The following is a 20,040-nucleotide window of genomic DNA, read 5'->3' on the forward strand; positions in this document are numbered from 1 at the left end:
TTTAATGACCTGTTTGTTTGTATCTCTATACATTCCCCTTCATTGCTAATGTATCTCCCTACTCTAATCTGTACACAAACTGCTTACTAATCAGCAAGTCAATGTGAAGACACACTCCCAACCTTAATAAACTTTGCTGCCTCTTCTCTCCTTCACTTTACAGGTAGTTTGAATTATTACTTACCCCCCCTCTGAGGCCTTCACTGATTTCCACTGATTGCCTCTCTAGTTTCTTTGCATTCCACCTGGTTTACACCCCTTCTGCTATCTCCCTCCCCCAATACTAAGTCTATATTAGAATCCTGCTGAGCATGGAGCCATCTTTAAATTTCTAGTCTCCCACCAGGACACAAGTGCTTTCAGCAATTACATTCTGCTAGCCGGTAAGCCATTAGACCTCAGGAATTTGTTTTAAAAGTGTTCAGATTTGTAAAGTAATACTTACTTTTTCTTTTGCCTTGGTTGGCTCTGCCTTGCTCCATTCGCCCTCGCTAACGCTCGGACTCTCTCCGCTCCCCAGTCCCCCATTCCCTCCCACCCCCACTACCTCTACATTTATAGTAATGACAGCTACACCCACAGTTTACCCTCACATTACCTCCACCAATCACAGCTCCTCAAGTCATATCACATTATACCACACCAACTTACTCCACACAAAATACTCCCAATCACTCTCATTCCCATTAGGCATTTTTTACATCACCCACACTACTTCCCCATCCACATATAGTGCAACCCTATAATTCCTATTCAGACCCCCCACCTAGAAACAACTTAAACTTTATAACCATGACTATCACGCAACTAAGTCTAGTCTGTCTTCTCATAATTCTTTACAACACCACAAGTTATCACTCTAGCAATATCCCTAAACCTAGTAGCACAACATTGCATTATGCACTCTCGTATACAGACACCACACATTATAATAATATCTGCCCACAGTTATTCAAGAACTACATAACGGACCAATTCAGGACTAAACACATATGCTCTCATTCCTACTCCAAAAAAGCAATACTTTCTCACACTCCTCACCAAACTCCAACATCTGTATAACCATTTTAACTCCAGGCTCATCATAAGTGGGGATATCCACCCCAACCCAGGCCCAAATCCATCCTGTCCAACTCAAACTGCTCCAACACAAATGTCAGAACATAACATCCCCACTTTCTTCATCCCTGGGCAAATCAACAGCAGCAAAACCAACCATCTTTTACTGCTAAATATTAATATTAGAAGTATCAAAAATAAAATATCTGAATTCCAGGCCACAATAGCACACTACTCCCCAGACATAGTTGCTTTAACTGAAACCTGGCTAAATAAAAACATAGCTAACTCAGAAGTTCTCACTACCGGCTACAATATCATTAGACAAGACAGACCACTTCGTAAAGGGGGTGGAACTGCCTTACTGTACAAGTCAAACTTAACTGTCCATCAATTACCAAATTCCTACCCCAATAATTGGGACATACTTATCTCACAACTTCAACTTCACCCTAAAACGGTCATCACCACAATTGTGATCTACATTCCACCTGGTAATACACCTGCTAGCCTTGAAGACTTCTTATCCTGGTGTTCTTCCACATACTCAAAAGAAACCCTTATTCTGGGGGACTTCAACCTAGATTGGTTCACCTGTATATCAGAACCACCAAGTAATCTAATAAATCTCCATGGCTACCAGCAGCTAGTCCAAATTACAACTAGATGTGATAAAAAATCTAAAAGGGAATCCATCCTTGACTGGGTCCTAACTAACAACCCACATTGTACACTCACACAGGCAGTCTCCCAGACACCTTAAGTGACCACAACATAATATACTTTATAAATAGTAAAACAAGCATATGAAAAACCACTAACTATATATCCACTAGAAACACAAAAAAATTCTCTCCTGAGGTCCTCAACACTTTACTCTGTAACTGTGACTGGACCCCCACCCCTAAAAACCCTCCCACTTGACCAGGCTGTAGCATATTTCAACAAAACATTTCTACAACACCTACACACTGTCGCTCCATTGCGCAAAATCCAGGTTAGAACCTCTACAATCCCCTGGCTCACTAAAGAAACCAAATAAATCCTCAAGGCCAGAGACACTGCCTGGCTTTACTATCAAAAAAACAAAGAAACACAAAGCCTAACTAAGTACCAAGAACTGCGCAACCGTGCAAAAAATGCATTAGGCTGTCCAAAAAATCCTACTACACAACATTACAAACTAAATACCAACACAACCCGCAAAAAGTTTGGAAAAATGTAAACCAGCTACTAAAATCCACCCAAAAGGCTACCCCCAAACCAACCACCCCTGACACTAAAGTTCCCATCGAAACACAATTCACCTCCCACTTTGTGAACTCAATTCTATCCTTAGTATCACAGGACAGTTCCTTCCTCACTATCCCCCCCCAACACAAATAACACTAATACAAGCTTTACCCTCAAAACAGTTTCCACCACTTCAATCAAAAGCATGCTCTCCAAACTAAAACCCCATCAACAGCAGCCAACCTACTCCCCAGCTATTTCTTGAAACTCACAGCAGATGCTATTGCTATCCAAGTCTCCACTCTCATAACCAGATCAATTGTTGAAAACTATGTGCCCAAACTCTGGAAAATATCCTATGTTACACCCATACATAAAGGCGGGACCTCCACTGAACTTAATAACTACAGACCCATTGCTTTACTTTCCCCCTGGCCAAAATCCTAGAAAAATGCATCCATACCCAGATGCTAAACTATCTCCTAGACAGTAACATCCTGTCACCTACTCAGCATGGTTTTAGACCGGCCCATAGTACCACTATAGCCCTCCTCTGCTTCACAGACACAGTAAACTGTCTCAAAAATGAAGGCCTACAAGTGTCAACTCTTTTTTTGGATATGTCCAAAGCATTTGACACAGTCTCACACCAAGTCCTGCTAAACAAACTAAACCAATATCATCTATCAAATTCCACTCTTACCTGGTTCCAAAGCTAGTTAACTGACAGGTACCAAGCTGTGAAATGGGACAATTCTCTCTCTCCTCAGCTGCCCATAACTATAGGAGTCCCACAGGGTTCTATCTTAGGACCACTACTATTCACAGTCTTCACAAATGACCTCCATACCTCCACACAGCATGCATCTATAATTCAGTATGCAGATGACACTACCTTAATCTGTGCTGCACAAAACATTCCCACCCTACTGCAAACAACTCAACTAGCATTCCCTGATGTTGAAAACTACCTTACCAAAGCCCAACTTATCCTCAATCCAAAGAAAACTCAGCTTATGATTATAACCAGTTCTAACAAAAACACTAACAGTCAATGCACTATCTACTCCACTAATGCTACTCCAATTGCTCCAGTGGCACAGGCTAAGCTACTGGGAATAACCATAGACTCCCACCTAAAATTTGATAGTCATCTCAACTTAACTATTAAAAAAGTGCATGCCAAACTGGGGTCACGCTTCCATATCAAACCATTTGTTACCAACAACACAAGATCAGCCATTGCTCGCTCCCAACTACTATCCACCCTACTCTATGCATCTCCCATTCTGACTAATCTCAACAAAACTGAACTAAGCAAAATGGAAGCTTGCTATAACAGAATTGCCCGTTTTGCTGCAAATTGCTCATATAGAACTTATCATTGTACTGCTTTGAGACAGCTCCACTGGCTTGAACTGCCCAACTTCCTAATACAATCAGCTCTGCCTCTGTCATTGTATCTTTTACCTCCACAATAAGTGTCCTGCCCTCAAAAACCTAGTACAACATCACTCAGCCAAAAGGCCTCTTAGATCATCAAGCAAACTACTACTAGAAGTCACCAACAGCTACAATAGCATTGGAGATGCACTATATAGTTCAGTGGCTAAAAAATGGAACTCTGTCCCTACAAGCATTCAAAACACATCATCCAAAGCCTCCTTTAAAGACCTCATCAGGCAACATCTCAAGGAAAGTTGGCAGTGCTATGATTGCTCCCCAGGCTAGTGAAAGCGGATAACACATACATACAAAATCTAGAGCTCTTGATAATAGTTTTCAATCTTACTCACAAACACTGGCTAATCTACAATGTAGGTACTGTACCTGTGTACTATGTATGTATTCTACCTATGTTCCAAATTTCAGCTGTACACCACAAATCTATTAATTACCTTTATTTTTAAAATGAATATGTTTTTGTTTGTTCTCTCCACTGTAACTGTATGTGCCGCATACCACTGTAAAAACATGTCTCCTGTAATTTGTGTGTATACTGATCATGTCTAAATAACTGTGTCTGTAATTTTTCTTTGTGGAGCTTTTCTCCCCGTGCCTCTGCTGAAAAAGGGCCTTTTTGGCTCAGTCAGACACCCCCGGTTAACAAATGTAAAATAAAATAAAAATAAATGACATGTGACTTAGCATGGCTATAAAAGGAAGTGATGTATGAATAATTCCTGTTTTAATCTGAAGAAGTGTAACAGCAGACAAAAGTGCTAATTAAAGTTTGTATCCAGTTTAACCGGGCAGTGTTCATTTACATTACTGGTTTTATCTGTGGTTGTTGGCTGATTAATAAAGGTCCTAAGGAGTGGTAAAACAGCTGGGCTATGCTGAATGGAAGATACATTTATTTACAATATTAGGGAAACTCTGCCTTTCATCTTACTTGATGATATTAAATACCTGCTTTAGTAAAATGCCCTTTCCAAAATCATAAACTGTGAATATTACAAGTTATAGTAAAGATCTCATGTCATTAAACACCATTTACTCTACTCAATATACCCCCAAAAGACATTAATCACACATGAAACTGCACACCAAGTTCAGTTTGCATCTATCTGTATGTCTACCACAATGAATGTCTGTGTGTTGTTATATTTATATTGGAAAGTACTAGTGGCAGAAATCAAAAACTCTTTTCAATTTCAGTGGATCTTGAAGTTGCATGCAATTATGAACACAGAAATCAGTTTTGGGTGACAATAAGAGGATTTTTTATCATAACTCACCAATATCATTTAAATTCTGTAATGCACAACTTGGGCAGAGGATTTTAGGAAAGGAATATTCAGCTCTGAAATGGAAAGGTTTTGGTGCAGTAGAAGAAATTAGCCTTGATTTTAATAAGAAAGGGGAAAAACATGCATCCACTGGTTATGCATAAGATTTCTTAATTCTGGTTACTTCCTGTAAAACACTGAAGAGCATGATAGGGTGTTAAAAAAATTCACGGAAGGTGATGATCTCCCAGTAAATATAGCAAAATCCAAGTTAGTAATGGAAAATAAAAATAAGAGGCAAGGTTTCAAGGGCTATTTAAAAAGATCATCACTTCAAACACCTGATCAAATTAACTACAATGAACATACAAAACTGAAAACAAATTAAATTAGAATAGGTGTCACATAAAAGACCAAGTGTGTTTTACCTTTAATGGCTGCCCCCGTACCATAGTTAGGCTGGGGCAAAAGAGCTGCTCCTCCAGGTGCAGACTGCCAGTTGGTATGACTGACACCTCAGAAGGCTTGACAATTGAGAGAGAATAAAGTAACAGCAATCATTTATACATCAGTTGATATCACATAAATGAATGTATTTGTTTGAATTATAACTGTGTGCTAATTGTAAGGACGACCTTTTTTTTTTTGTTTTTACTGGGGGAGGTTTCACTCTGGGGATTGCTCATGGCACCAGCTGTCATGCGTATGCCTCTGATGGCTGCTATACAAACCAACCTGCTTCCTATAGCAGTGTATGTGGCAGAAAAATGGCATGACATGAAATCTCGATGACTCTTTAAATGAGATGAGGATATTAAAAGGGCAGGGATTTTTAATTGGCCAGGTAGTATGATGATGAGTATATAGTTAATACAGCTGTGTGTGCAGATATCAGCACTAGAATCTAGAAGTAAATGAAGTCAAGACATTAGAGAAGGACTGAGGTTCCAGTCGGAATGTTGACAAGCTAGCAGCAGTTTTACTGAGCTCTTCCATTTTATTTACATTTTGACAGGAAATTATATTTCTAGGTTATAGTATTTGGAATTTTTGACAAAATATAAGTACCTTAAACTGTCCTATCAACTACACATTAAGACCTGCAAAAATGGAAGGGCACTTTCCTGCTGTCTCTGCATCCATCTTGGTGGACATGGGTATCCTGAGGCCATGTAACAATTGTCTTATGTACACCAACAACCACTTAGACAAATACAATATGTGAGAGACGTAGTTACACATTGACACTGCAGGCTAGACTCTCACATACAGACACAAAAAGCAGCAAGCAAGTTGTCAGTGACTTATACACATCACTCAACAAGTCCACAAAGTACTGCACATACATGTAACTTACCCAAACTTTAAAGGCCTCATGGATGTAGTCCTCAGAAACACCACATATACACAATTCTCATCACAACACATAAATCCACATTTCCTCATGTCCCATCCACCAAGCCCATAAGGCAAAACAATCCACAACACAATATTCTGGTCATACGAGACTCTGTTGTGAGACACACAGATATCCCTATTATTAGGCTGGATAAGGGGAATGTTATGGATCGTTGCCAGTCAGGGGCCAGGGTTCAACAGATCATGCAAGAACTCAGGTCACTTACCCCTAAGTACCAGTATGACTCAGTCATAGTCCATATGGGCATGAATGACCTGAGACATACCTCCTTGGAGTATATGGAAAGAGACCTGATTGAGCTCCCAGAGTATGTGTCACAGCAGGTATGAGCCCAGAACTTAGCAGCATTCTACCATCTACAAGGATGATGCCACAATACCAGCAGGTATGAGCCTAGCATTGAGCAGCATCCTACCATCTCCAAGGATGATGCTACAATACCAGCAGATATGAGCCTAGCACTGAGCAGCATTCTACCATCTCCAAGGATGATGCTACAATACCAGCAGGTATGAGCCTAGCACTGAGCAGTATCCTACCATCTCCAAGAATGATGCCACAATACCAGCAGAAAATGATCGACTAACAACTGACAAAGCTTCTGGTGTCATTCCAAAGTGGTCTAAAACTTGTTTCCTGGGAGAACATGGTAGACAACCAACGCTACTTTCCCAGGGATGGTCTTCACCTGTCACCTCTGGGCTTTTGGTTATTGGCCTAAATATGATCCACACCTATAGAGTATTTTTTTAGGCATTGCCAAAAAAGACAGACCTTCCGACATAACATTCTACTCAAGACAAGCTAAAGGTGCTAGGGCTCAATGCTTTGAGTCTCAATAAGACACTGCACTCCCTGGAAGCTGTTCTCACCCTGTAAAATTTTGATGTCTCTGCAGTTACTGAAACATGATTCAAAGCTACAGAAATCACTCCAGCAGTGCATGGCTATAATGCCTTTCATACATTCCACCCACCCACTGAACATGAAAGAGCAAAAGACAGAGGTGTATCTATCAACCTGATAATAATGGCATAGGAAACTTCCAAACACTGGACTCAACCTAATTTGGCTTTGTCAATGGCAGGCCATGCCTAATGAATCTGGTGGATTTCTTTGAGAAAGTCAATAAGGCAATGGATGTGGGTAAAACAGTACATACCACCTACCTCAGCCTGCCCAAGACATTTAACACAATTCCCCACACAGGTTTTAAAAAGAAACACATAAAACTGGGCATAAATCATAAAATTACCAGATGGATAGCCAGTTGGTTCAAGGACAAGACTCATGTAGTTCAAGTGCGTGAATCCAAATCCAGCAAGAGGCCACTTACTAGTGGTGTGCTACAGGGCTCAGTGCTGGGATATATCCTGTTTGGAATATACTTCTCTGAAGTCAATGCTAATGTGGGGGGCCTCTGGGTGACAAAGTTTGTCAATCACTTTAAGCTGGGATCAATCACTGATTCCCCTCAGTGATGTAAATATCTTTCAGGAGGTTCTATATCAGACAAAAGATTGGTGCCAAAACCACGGGCTAAAACTAAATGAGAAAATGCATTATCAACACTTTAGGAATTCAAATACCCATGCAAATTACAACATCAGTGACACATCCCAAAGAGTAAACTCAGAGGTGAGAGGTATAGGTGCACACGTCGATAGATAAATAGCTGAAATTAGACCACTGTCTCTCCACAGTAGTAAGGAAATCCTTCAATGTGGCATAACGTGCCTAGTTAAGTACAAGCCAAAAGGTGCATAATGTATAAGTAAAGATGTGGCATCCAGATACAAGGAAATTATAGTCCCTCTGTTCTCAGCCCTCATTAGACCAATAATCGGGTACAATGCACCATTTGGCTTGTACTTAACTAGGCACTTAAAGCAGCTGGAGTGACCTCAGAGGTTCCTCACAAATAAAATACAAGGTGTAAACAGCATATCCTATGCAGATAGACTAAAAGCCCTATCGGTTTATTCTGTCTCCTATCAACTATTAAAGTGTGACATATGCCGACACATCCGCAAGTCAATCAGCATAAGGATCACCCTATCTAAGGATCGGATCTAAACTTAGCAAATCAAACAAAACATGCCAGAGACACAGATAGGTCTCCCAGAGTTTGTCCCTTCTTTAGAGCAGGCTTCCTATTCATATTAAGCAGAGCTCTTCCCTGGCCTTCTTCAAATGCAATCTGGATGAATGGATGGGGTATCAGAAATTCACACCTTGTGTAGTGCCTGTGTACCTTATGGGCAAGGGCAATCTCTAAGGTACTTAGTGCAAAGGCACAAATCCATGCCATCCTCTTGATCCTAATGTCCATGTATTGGGTAAAATCAGGTTATATTGGCAAGGCTTAGAATGGCTCTTCTGCCATTAGCATTGTAATCTATGAAGCTATGAACCTATAAATAAGTCACTAGTTACTGAATTGTCAAAAACAGTTGTTTCTGAGACTAAACTGATCATTTCTAGTTATGTTTCATTAAAACTGCCATTAGTTCACAGACATGTTTATCAAAGAGAGCATCAATTCTTTATGATGTTTAGATCATTCCACTAATCCAGTGGGGAACATCCAAAAACATAATGTCTTGTGGAACCCGATTTACTCATGGATTCATGAAAATACCCATTCTCAACCTGCAAATTCTGGTATTTGGTTAGTTTATTTTCAAATCCCACAAGTTGATGACTGAGTGTTAACTCAATTCTAAATCCTCTGGTGTTAAAGTCTATTCTCTACTGGAACCATTCACTGATGTTTACGTTTTGCCATTCATTATTCACTCTGACGGTTGAGCACTGAGATGGTTCTGTATTACCCTCATTACTGATCTCCCCATCACCTACTACAGAGTTGTTTTCTCATTATTTAGATTTAAGTTACAGTGTGTTTTGTGTTTGTTCCTAGTTTTCAGAAATGCTTGAAACCAACGTGCAACACAAGTTACAAATAACTAAAGTTGATGTCTGATCAAAGTGTACAGTACCTCAGGCTGTAACACATTTATGTTTTCTAAAGTATACTTTCATTGAGTGATTGCTTCATTACCAATATTGTATTTCCAAGAACAAGAGGGTTATAAGAGTACCACACTTGGTTTGTGAACACTTTGCTCTTACTATTTAGTTAAGTATACATCAACCATAATTACATCATTAATAGCAATACACAAGCATTTTCCTCATTTCTCTTAGCATCTCTGCCTTTAAGCTGCTAGTGATTTCATTATAAATGAACACAAGTGAAAGTTGTAGATAACTGAAGGATGGTTGAAAAAAATGTTTTGGACAGGATGTTGAGGGTTAAAGCAGCAACAGAATAAACATTTATAAAGATTCAGTTTAATGTCAGATGTGAATGAGATCAGGAAAACTTGCATCATAAACAAAGGGCATTTTCTGATCAAGTTAAAAAGAGGCATTCCTATTTAAAGGACAAAAGGATGACTCATTGTGCTTTTATATTCTTTGCAATCTCTATGCAGTGGTTGCCAAGACAAATGCCCTAATTAAACTGGGTGTACAGATTCTATGCAGTACAATAACCCCGTTGACATTTTTTTTAGGAAAGACTAGTGTAAGGATTCTTTAAATACATCAGACTGTCTGATTAATTTGTACAATTAGGCCTGAGTGGGATGAGAAATTGTGGTTGGGTTCAGAAACTTCAAACATTTTTAGTACTGATTTTTTTTAAAGATTTTGCAGGAGAATTATCTGAGGTGAAGGCATGTTATAATGAGCATGTCTGCTTTCTTTGCAAGATTTAATTTTATCTCTTTAATGCGTAATTATGACTGAAATATTGAAGCACATTGATTACGTCTTATGCATCGTAGCTGACTGTAAGGAGAATGACATCTTCAGAAATAGTTGCAGAATTTTACAAGGCCAGGGGGAAGGATATGAAAAGAAAAGAAGGGGCTGGGAGAGTGATGCTTCTGTGATGCGTCTTTCCCAGGTCAGAAGAAAATAAGTTCTGATCCTGCTCAGTTAACACAGTCTTTCAAGAGACAAATGCGTGGCCATAGGCTAATGGCACCATGGACTGCAAAAGAAGTTAGTTACATGAGAAAAAAAAGACAGACCCAGTGGATGCAATGAGGTCCAAAAATAAAAGATCTATTGAGTCCACCAATGTCTGAAGTTTTACACTATAGCTTACGATCGTTGGTAAGGTGTTGGTTATGTTGTTGCTTTTTTTCCCTGTACTTTTCAGAGTCCAGTACACTGAATTTATCTAACTGTTGTCTCAGCCATTTAGATATGAAGGTTTCAAAGTTGTACAAAGTAAAAGAAAGTAGGAAGTATGGCAATGGGTTCGTACATTTTGCTTATGGTTCTAACAATGGCTTTTAAATGAGGGCAATAGTGTCAGTCATAAAGGCTAATAAAATACATCCAAGGAGAGGGAAATGTAAAAGAAAGCAATCATGCTTTCTGACTGCTGGATATATTTGGAAATGTTTGCATGAAAACCATCTACTCCAAATGACCCATTGCTAATGAGTTTACTTAATTAAATAAGCTCATTATACCTATTTATTACTGTTGCCTCACAGCAAGAGGTTCTCCAGTTCGATTTTTGGCCAGAGTGCGGGGAGTGCCTTCTGTGTGGAGTCTGCATGTCCTCCCCACGGTTGAGTCGGCATTCAAAAGACATGCATAAATGGGTGTGCCTTCGTTGAAGGTTGAACGTTGAGCTGGCACCTCAGCATTCGTGAAAATCTACTGCCAATCATTAGCAGACCGGAGTTTCGCTGTGGTGACCCCTAACCGGGAAACGCCGAAAGACAACAACAACATTATACCTATTTATTATGTTTTACATGTGCCCTTAGGGGGTCCTGGATTTTATTATTGTGTGATTAAAAAAGATCAAAAGTGATTCAAATACCAGCATGCTCATTACCCTGCACAGGGATCCATTTGTCCACAATCTGGCTCTGCTGAGTCTAGGGTTGTTGGCTGCAAGAATACAGCATTAATAGCCACTGAAATAGGTCAGATCTGTAATGAATGATGTCATAAAGGCCAGCTATTCTTGATGACAAAGATAAGAGATAGGGAGGCCAAAAATGAGATGCAACACCCAACCCCCCAAAAAATGTTATTTGTAATAATATTTCTGATTTCAGTGTGACTTGTGCATTGTTGAACAAAACCTCATGCAAAATTTATATTGTCTAACTGTTTTGCTTTATTCATTGCACTAGAGAATGAATGAATTCACTAATGCATTTGAATTGTGTAGTATACTATTACCATGTTTCATTTTAATAACATTTTTGGGGTGCTAGAGCCTAGAGTTATTCCTTGAACTGTTCAAGGAATTAATCGGGGTTCTAGCACCCTAAGAGGAAGAGGAAATAGGTGGAGTTGAAGAAGAATGGCAGCACCTCAAAACAGTGTGTGTGTGGACTACAGAACAGATACATGACAGAATCAGGTATGGAAATAAGGTACATAAGGAAAGCTGGTGGTGGAATGCAGAAGTCCAGGAAGTCATCAAAAGAAAGGAGGAGTGCAGAAATAAGTTGGAGATGGAAAAGACTTACCAGACTAGGAAGGACTACTGGTTGGCTAAGAAAGGAGCTGCAATAGCAAAGAATAGGGAATCAGAGGCACTCTACTAACTTCTGGAAAGTGACTCATTAGATGGCACAAACACCAACAGGTTGTAAGGCAAAGATAAAGAAGACAGCCGGACACCCTTCATAAGAGATACCAGCAACAACCTGCTCACCAGTCCACAGGACATCTAAGGCAGATGGAAGGACTATTTCCAGCAGTTTATGAATGAGAAAACCCCACAGAAGCTGTACTGCCCCAGAAACAGCCTACAATGAGAGAGGAAGAGGAGACCACCCTACAAAACGTAACAGCAGCAATAAGGAAGATGAAGTCAATGAAAGCAGGAGGCTCAGATGAGAAAACAGAAGATATGTTAAAGATGCTCTGTGAGATAGGGGAGAAATGGCTCTTGAGGGTACTCAAAGAAGTATGGAGAGAAAGGCACATCCCAGATAACTGGAGAATAAACATATGTGTGCTAGTGTACAAGAACAAAGGTGACACTCCACAACTGTGGCCAGTACAGAGGAATCAAACTCCTATCACACTGAATGAAAGTTCTAGAGATGGTGGTTGATAAACAGATACGTAGAGTAGTAGAATGCAAGATGGAGATGAGCAGATTCAGATCGGGATGCAGCACAACTGACCCGAAGTTTGCAGTGAGACAGATCAATGAGAACAAGCTAGAGATGAGGAGAGAGTCCAACAGGGCATTGCTAGACTTGGAGAAAGCAAATGGCAAGGTCCTAAGAAAGTTGATCTGAGCAGTACTGTGTAGTTTGATGTTCCAGAAACATTGGTAGAATTAATGCAGGCTATGTGCAAGGAACCAATGACTCAAGTATGAACAGTGTTCAGCCTCACAAAGGGGTTCCCAGTGGGAGCAGGTGTAGACCAGGGGATCAGCTCTCAGCCCACTGCTGTTCATGATGGACTACATCAGCAAACAGGTTGGAAGGGACAGATCAACAAAGTTGCTTTAAAGGCAGACTCTGAAAAAGAACTTCAGTAAAGTATAGAGAAATGGAGTGGAAAACTGAAGACACATGGGATGAAACTAAGAACAGATAAGACAGTGGTAATGACAGCAAACTCGGGACATAAGAAGCTGAGAATGGAGATAGAAGGGAAGATAGTGGAACAGGTAAATAGCTTCAATTATCTGAGAGGGGTGGTTGAGGAGAAGGGCAGTCTGAATGAAGTGGTCAAAGTTAGAATCAGAGAGGCTGCAACCAACTGGCATAGAAAGTCAGGTGTAGGCTATGATAGAAGAATGCCAAAGAAGCTGAAAAGTAAGATGTACAAGACAGTGGTGCGACCAGTAATACTGCATGGTACAGAAAAATGGGCAGTAAAGGCAGAGCGGATGGAAATGAAATGCCTGAGAAGGGCGGTAGGAGGCACTATGTGGGACAGATGAAGAAATGAGGACGTAAGATCAGAAGCGAAAGTAGCTCCAATTGCAGAAAAGATCAAAGAGAACAGATGGTGGTTTGGACATGTGCAGAAATATATATATATATATATATATATATATATATATATACATATATATATACACACACACACACATACACACATACACATATATTTATTTATTTATATTTATAATATAAATTATATCTCAGAAAATGTTGACCACTTGCAGTTGTGCCTTCAGCTCTTCATCTGAAGAACTTCACAGTTTTAAATCATCGAAAACTAAAAACCAACAAAACTGAAAACTTCAAACATCACAAAAGAAGGAACAAACCACACTAGGATCAATGTTCAAGATTGATTGTGAATGATTCTTTTAATATTATTGGAACAACTGACACTTGTTTGAATACCCCTAGGGAAAGAGGTGGGGTTAATTATAATTTAGTGTCAGCGGGCTCGAATGAGATTTCTACTAATTCTAGTTGTTCAAGTTTACCATCTAATAGTGATATAGTTAGATTGAGTTTTATCACTACTTTTTCTATTGACGCCCCTTTATTGAAATCAATTATCTTCAAAAAATTTTTTTTCTTCTCGATGACATATCGATTAGAAATCATGTGGATGATTCTCCATTTGTGGTTTTCAGAAAGGGAAAGAATTTGAAAAGTGTTCTTGAGAGTGCTACCGCAGGATGTCATTTACCACATTGTGGCATGTTTAAATGCTCGGCTTGCTGTTGGTGTAAATATATTAATGTTGGTACTTCATTCGTTATAAAAGAGAAAAAGTATTACATCAAGGGTAAATTCAATTGCAATACAAGAGGGGTTGTTTATTTGAGCTCATGCTTGAAATGTCCCGCTTTTTATGTGGGCAAAACAGAAAGGCCCCTCAAAAGTAGAATTTATGAACATCTATATGCAATTGACAAAAAGAACTTGAATAATGCCTCGGCTAGACATGTCAATACTTTCCCTAACCATGAGTTTAGATTCCTGGTTGTTGAGAAAATATATGATAATATAAGGGGCAGACCTAAAGATTTGAAGCTTGATGAAAAAGAACTTATTTGGCAGCTTAAGCTGAATGCTTTAACCTTTCCGGGTTTAAATGACTCGGTATCTATTAAAAGCATTTTGAAATTGAAGGCTTCAATGAGATAAGGCTATAGATATGCCTCATTTATAACTATATTAATTTGTTTCACTTTTGTAATAATTTTTAAGGAGATGCCATGCAGGGTTTTCTATATGTGTATGTATGCATTTTATAAATATATACATTTTTTAGATATTTTATATAACCTTAGATGTTATAAATATATCTCCTTTTTTATATGTGTTTTAATTGAATTGATGTATTGTTTTAATACACATATATGTTTTTGTCTGAGTTTCTATTGAGGTTTGTTGAAGTGGTTTGGTACTTTAATTGGAGGCTTGGTCTTTGTGAAAAGGAAATGATGTAATGATTTGTGAATTTATTTAAATGCACCTATTTGTCTTTTGCGTTTGTCTGAAGAAGTTTGCTTAATTCAGTAAACGAAAGCTCTAACCTTGAACATTGATCCTAGTGTGGTTTGTTCCTTCTTTTGTGATTTTTGAAGTTTGCAGTTTTAAATCATCCACAAAAAGAAGCTGAGAAGTCTTTACACTTAGTTGTTGTCTGGGAGCCAAATTGTAACCATGACCTAATCTGTTAAGTAAACATTTTAATGTGCTAAGGGCAAGATAAAAGAGCAGTGGTGACAGAGTCACCCTGAAATTTCCCCCTTTGAATTTTTTTACCCTTGGGATAATAATTTGACCTTAATCATGGCTTAGCTGCAAAGTGGTTTACTACAGTTTTATGGTCATTAATGTAATCGATTAAGATAAGGTGCATCTTATACTTCTATAAGCACTCCGTTGTAAATGTGGAATGCTGTCACATGTTATTTTTTGTAATTTATCCATGTCATACTTAGATTCTCCCCCTTTTTGCAATCCTCTATTATAACTTTATTTAACAACAAATAATCCTTTTCTCCGTATGACTTTCTTTTGTTACCCTTTTGTTCCATTGTCATGATTGAGTTTTCTTCAAAATGACTATAACCTTCATTTGCATTAGTTCGCTCCAGTATACAGTTTATACATAGTTGGAAGGCAGGTGGATCCATGACTTCAGTTTCTATTTTTTCTCTTCCATTCATAATCCTCTTTTCTATTTTCCCCCTTTTATGTACTGTAAAAGTTTTCATGTCTGGATGCCTTTGACTATATTTCTCTTCAAATATATTTGGTGCTGCTTTTTTTTCTTTTGTATTGATTAGTTTTCTTTCTCATTTGCATAAATATTGCACCATGTTAAACCTCTCTTTCTTTCCAATGTCTGTATCTCTTCAGATATCTCCTGTTCCACCTGTTTCTCCTTACTTTGGGGACTCATAGTTCCATCATGCTGTGACATAACCTGTGTTAAACGTTCTACACTAAATCCTTCGCTTCACATGTATTCCATAACTTCAGCAGCTATTTTAACTTCTACTTTACTTTGTTGATGATGTGTTTTTATTCTATGACTTTGTAGCATACTTGGAGACAACAGATTTTTTTAAGATTTAAGGTGATCTATTTTGACAGCAGTATAGATTTTCTAGATGTTTGTTTAACTGGAAATGATTGTGATGTAATTGACACCATGGTATATAGGAAAGACCGCTGGCACAATACGCTTCTACCGTATGATACCATGCATCCTAAGCATGTGTTTGATGATATAACTAATCGGCAGTTTTACACAACATCTAGGCTATGCACAAATGAAATGTGTTTTAAACAGAAGTCACTAGAGTTAAAGCATATTTTTCATGAGAGAGGCTACAAGGATGATAAAATAAACTTAGCCTATCAGGAATTTACTAACAAAAGACAATCTAAGGCTAAACCTTGGTTTTCTGGTGATATAACTGATTACCAGAATAATGCAGGGAGTTTGAAACAACCCTTAAGAGTAACTTTGAAGTATAGTAACAACATAAGAGGTATTTGTGATATCATCAGGAAAAACAGGGTATATTACAAACAGATAGATTAAAAAAAATTATAACTCACAAACGACTGTTCTGCTTTAAACAAAATAAAAAATTTAAATGTAATGAGATATCTAGGAGATGTACCAATAATATCATACATCAGGGAACTTTCCCATGTCAACATTGCAAAGCATGTAAATATATTAGGAAGAACAATGGATTTATCCATCCTATTACCAATAAATAATATTCATTGGCATCATATGAAGATTGTTATACAACAGATGTTGTCTACTTAGCTCAGTGCAAGGACTGCTATTTGTTCTATGTAGGTAAAACCAATTATAAATTAAAAAATAGAATATTGCACCATTTATCAGCAATATGTACAGGTAATACCCACAATGCTCTACATCAGCATGTAAGTGAACATACTGGGCATACCTTTGATTTCATGGTGTTATAGATTGTGACGTTATCCAGGAGAGAGGGTGACAGACAATTTGATAGAATACTATGAAAGTAAATGGATTATAGAGATGTATGCACACAGGCCACCTGGGATGAATGGGGTCATTTCCATTTAACTGGTCTTCAAGATGAGGAGGGGCCAACATTAACTATGATTGGCTACTTTGTGTTTTAAATATGATTCAGTTTATTTGTGAATTGTCTGATGAAGGGTACTTCACCTGAAAGTGCTTACATTGAGTGTCTTAATAACTGGTATTTTACAGCATGGTGGTTCGAATTTTGAGTTTACTTTCTTCACATGATGTTGAAATTGCAAAAGTATAATTTGAATCTTGTTTACACAAAAGGCAAACTTCTTTATCTTGCTGATACATTATCCAGATCACCGAGAAATACCACTGAACTGTATGAAAATGAGAAACTTGATTTTCAAGCCACGAAAGTGAGAAATTTCTTCCACACGTCTTGATGAGCTTCAAAGCCATACTGCCACAGATCCAGTTCTTCAGAAGCTCAACCACTTTATCAGTCGAGGATGGCCTTCAAACAAAGCAATCTTGTTTATCAGAAGTGCAACTGTATTTTCCTTATAGAGATGAGGTTTTGTTTGACAATGGTATCATCATGAAAGGTCCAAAAGTGATTGTTCCAGAATACTTACAATAAGAGTACATTACCATCTTGCATCATGGCCATGAAGGAACTGATGCTACCAAAAGAAGGATGAGAACACTAGTATTTTGGCCTTTTGTGTCACTGGACAGTGAGAGAGCACTTTCATCTTCTTCTGTATGTAATAGTACTAAAACACATCAACAGAAAGAACCACTTCCGCTAAACCAGATTCCTAAACTACCTTGGTCGACAGTAGTTAAAGACATTTTCAGATGGAATGGTCAGCATTACTTGGTGTTAGTAGACTCCTATTCAAATTGATTTGAGATTGAACTACTTCCTAATTTAGCGTCCAATACTGTGATTACTAAGACGAAGCATCATTTTACAGTCCATGGTAGCCCACACAATGTTATTTCTGACAATGGTACACAGTTTACAAACCAGCAGTTCAAAAGATGTGCTTATTAGTGGGACTTTACTCATGTTACAAATAGCCCTGAGTATCCGCATTCAAATGGTTTGTCAGAACTTGCAGTTCAAAGTGCGAAACAATCACAGAGAAGTCAAAAGAGACAATAGTGATGTTTTTTGAATCTCAGAAATGTTCCTCATGATAAACATCTTGGCTCAACTGCACAGAGACTTCTGTCGAGACAAACCAGAACCATACAATTAGTAGTACATTATTGGTTCCTGTGTTAAGAACAAATAAGTGAAAGCCCATCTGTTAAAAGAAGCCTTTATCCCAGAAGTCCTATTATGACAAGTCCAGCAAACCTCTCAATCCATTACAAGAAGGGGAGATAGTGAGGATGCAGATGACAAAAGGTTTTGATGGGATTGGTGTCATGAAGAGTGTATGTCCAGAGCCAAGATCATACATTATGGAATTGCAAAAAGTAAAATTTAGGTGTACTCAGAAACATTTGGTACCAGTGCCCGAGCCTGTATTCCAGTATCATACATGCGAGAGAGAATAAATCTCCGAGTGAGTTATCCAGCTTTCCAGTTTCAGAGGACATTCCAATAAATATCCCTGTTCCTGAGAAGAATCCCAAAACTCCTAAAGCAACTTGTTCACCAATGACTGTCCCTGTTGCTAAACCCAGTTCTGATTGCTACATCACTAGAAGAGGTGGCATTTCCAGACCATGCATGGCAACTTGGACAAGAACAATGTGTTTATTTCTTATTGTCTGTATAACTGCATGTCTTTTTTCAAATGTCATTATACTGTAGGCAATTGATTAAAGAGGGAGGGTGTAGATCAATATGTATGTAGACTTTTAAGAAGCTTTCTAGGGGCTTGCACAAGTGTACAAATACTGAGCATGTGCAAGCCTGACTGCCATTTTGTAGTTAGCGGTTGAGATGTGAACATGTATGTCTGTGTAGCTGGCAGTTGATCAGTTCATTTATATTTGTACTGCTGCTATCTATCCTGATGTGTTTCTATGTAACAAAGCATATAAATGAACTACCCCACCTGTTTGTCTGCCATTGTAAACCAAGACTAGTGACAAACAGATAGATAGTTATCAATATCTGTTTAAGAGGAGTGAAGAGGCAGCCACCCTTTGGGGGACTGGAGTTGAAGCCCCTGCATGCAGACATTTGAGTTTGCTGCTTTCTTAATATCCAGGATAGGCACAACTGCAAAATCGTAGCAATCTCAAAAGGATATCTAGAAGGATTGCTTCTAAAATCGGTTGTAGTTCGCTATTTATTTTTTATTTAACATTTGTTAACCAGATAGGAATAATGGACAAAGGACCCTTTTCAACCATGACCTGGGCTGGCTAAGCAAGTGCACGTACAGACAAAAAAGAAATCCAGATAAAATATAGAGAGCATAGTTTTATATAGAAAAATTACATTTGTAAATACAAAGAGCAAAAGAAAAGATATCACTGCGATTTGAAGAATGAGCTATACCCATATATATATATATATATATATATATATATATATATATATGGATAGATATATCGATATACATCTATATCTCTATGTCATTGCCAGCTACAGGTCTTGTACTCATAATTACCTGTGTCGTCATACAAACATACACATACAAATGCATAGCATCAGGCTACAACTCCCTAATTTGTATTCAGTTTATGGCATCAGTGCATAATCTAAGAATATGGCCATTCAAACAAGAACCTAGTACTGTGGGATAAGCAGGTATAATGAATAAACAATGGAGAAGAGCCAAGAAATGTATAATTCAGTTCAACCAGTAATAAAGGGCACAGTTGAGTTTTACACTCAGAAAAAATGGTACCAGGTTTTAGCCTTCTGATATAAATGCCTCTTTTTTCATTGTAATTACAGCATGTTCTTACTGCAGATGACTAGAAAGAGAAGATTTGCCTAAGTGCTTTACCTACAGTTTTTCAATATTGCAAGATTTGAAGAAAATATTTCATTAAAAGCACTGTAATTGACATTTGTCAAACATATGTTCA

Source organism: Protopterus annectens, chromosome 9.part0 (assembly GCF_019279795.1).
Source record: "Protopterus annectens isolate FY-2018-M chromosome 9.part0, PAN1.0, whole genome shotgun sequence".
NCBI lineage: Eukaryota > Metazoa > Chordata > Ceratodontiformes > Protopteridae > Protopterus > Protopterus annectens.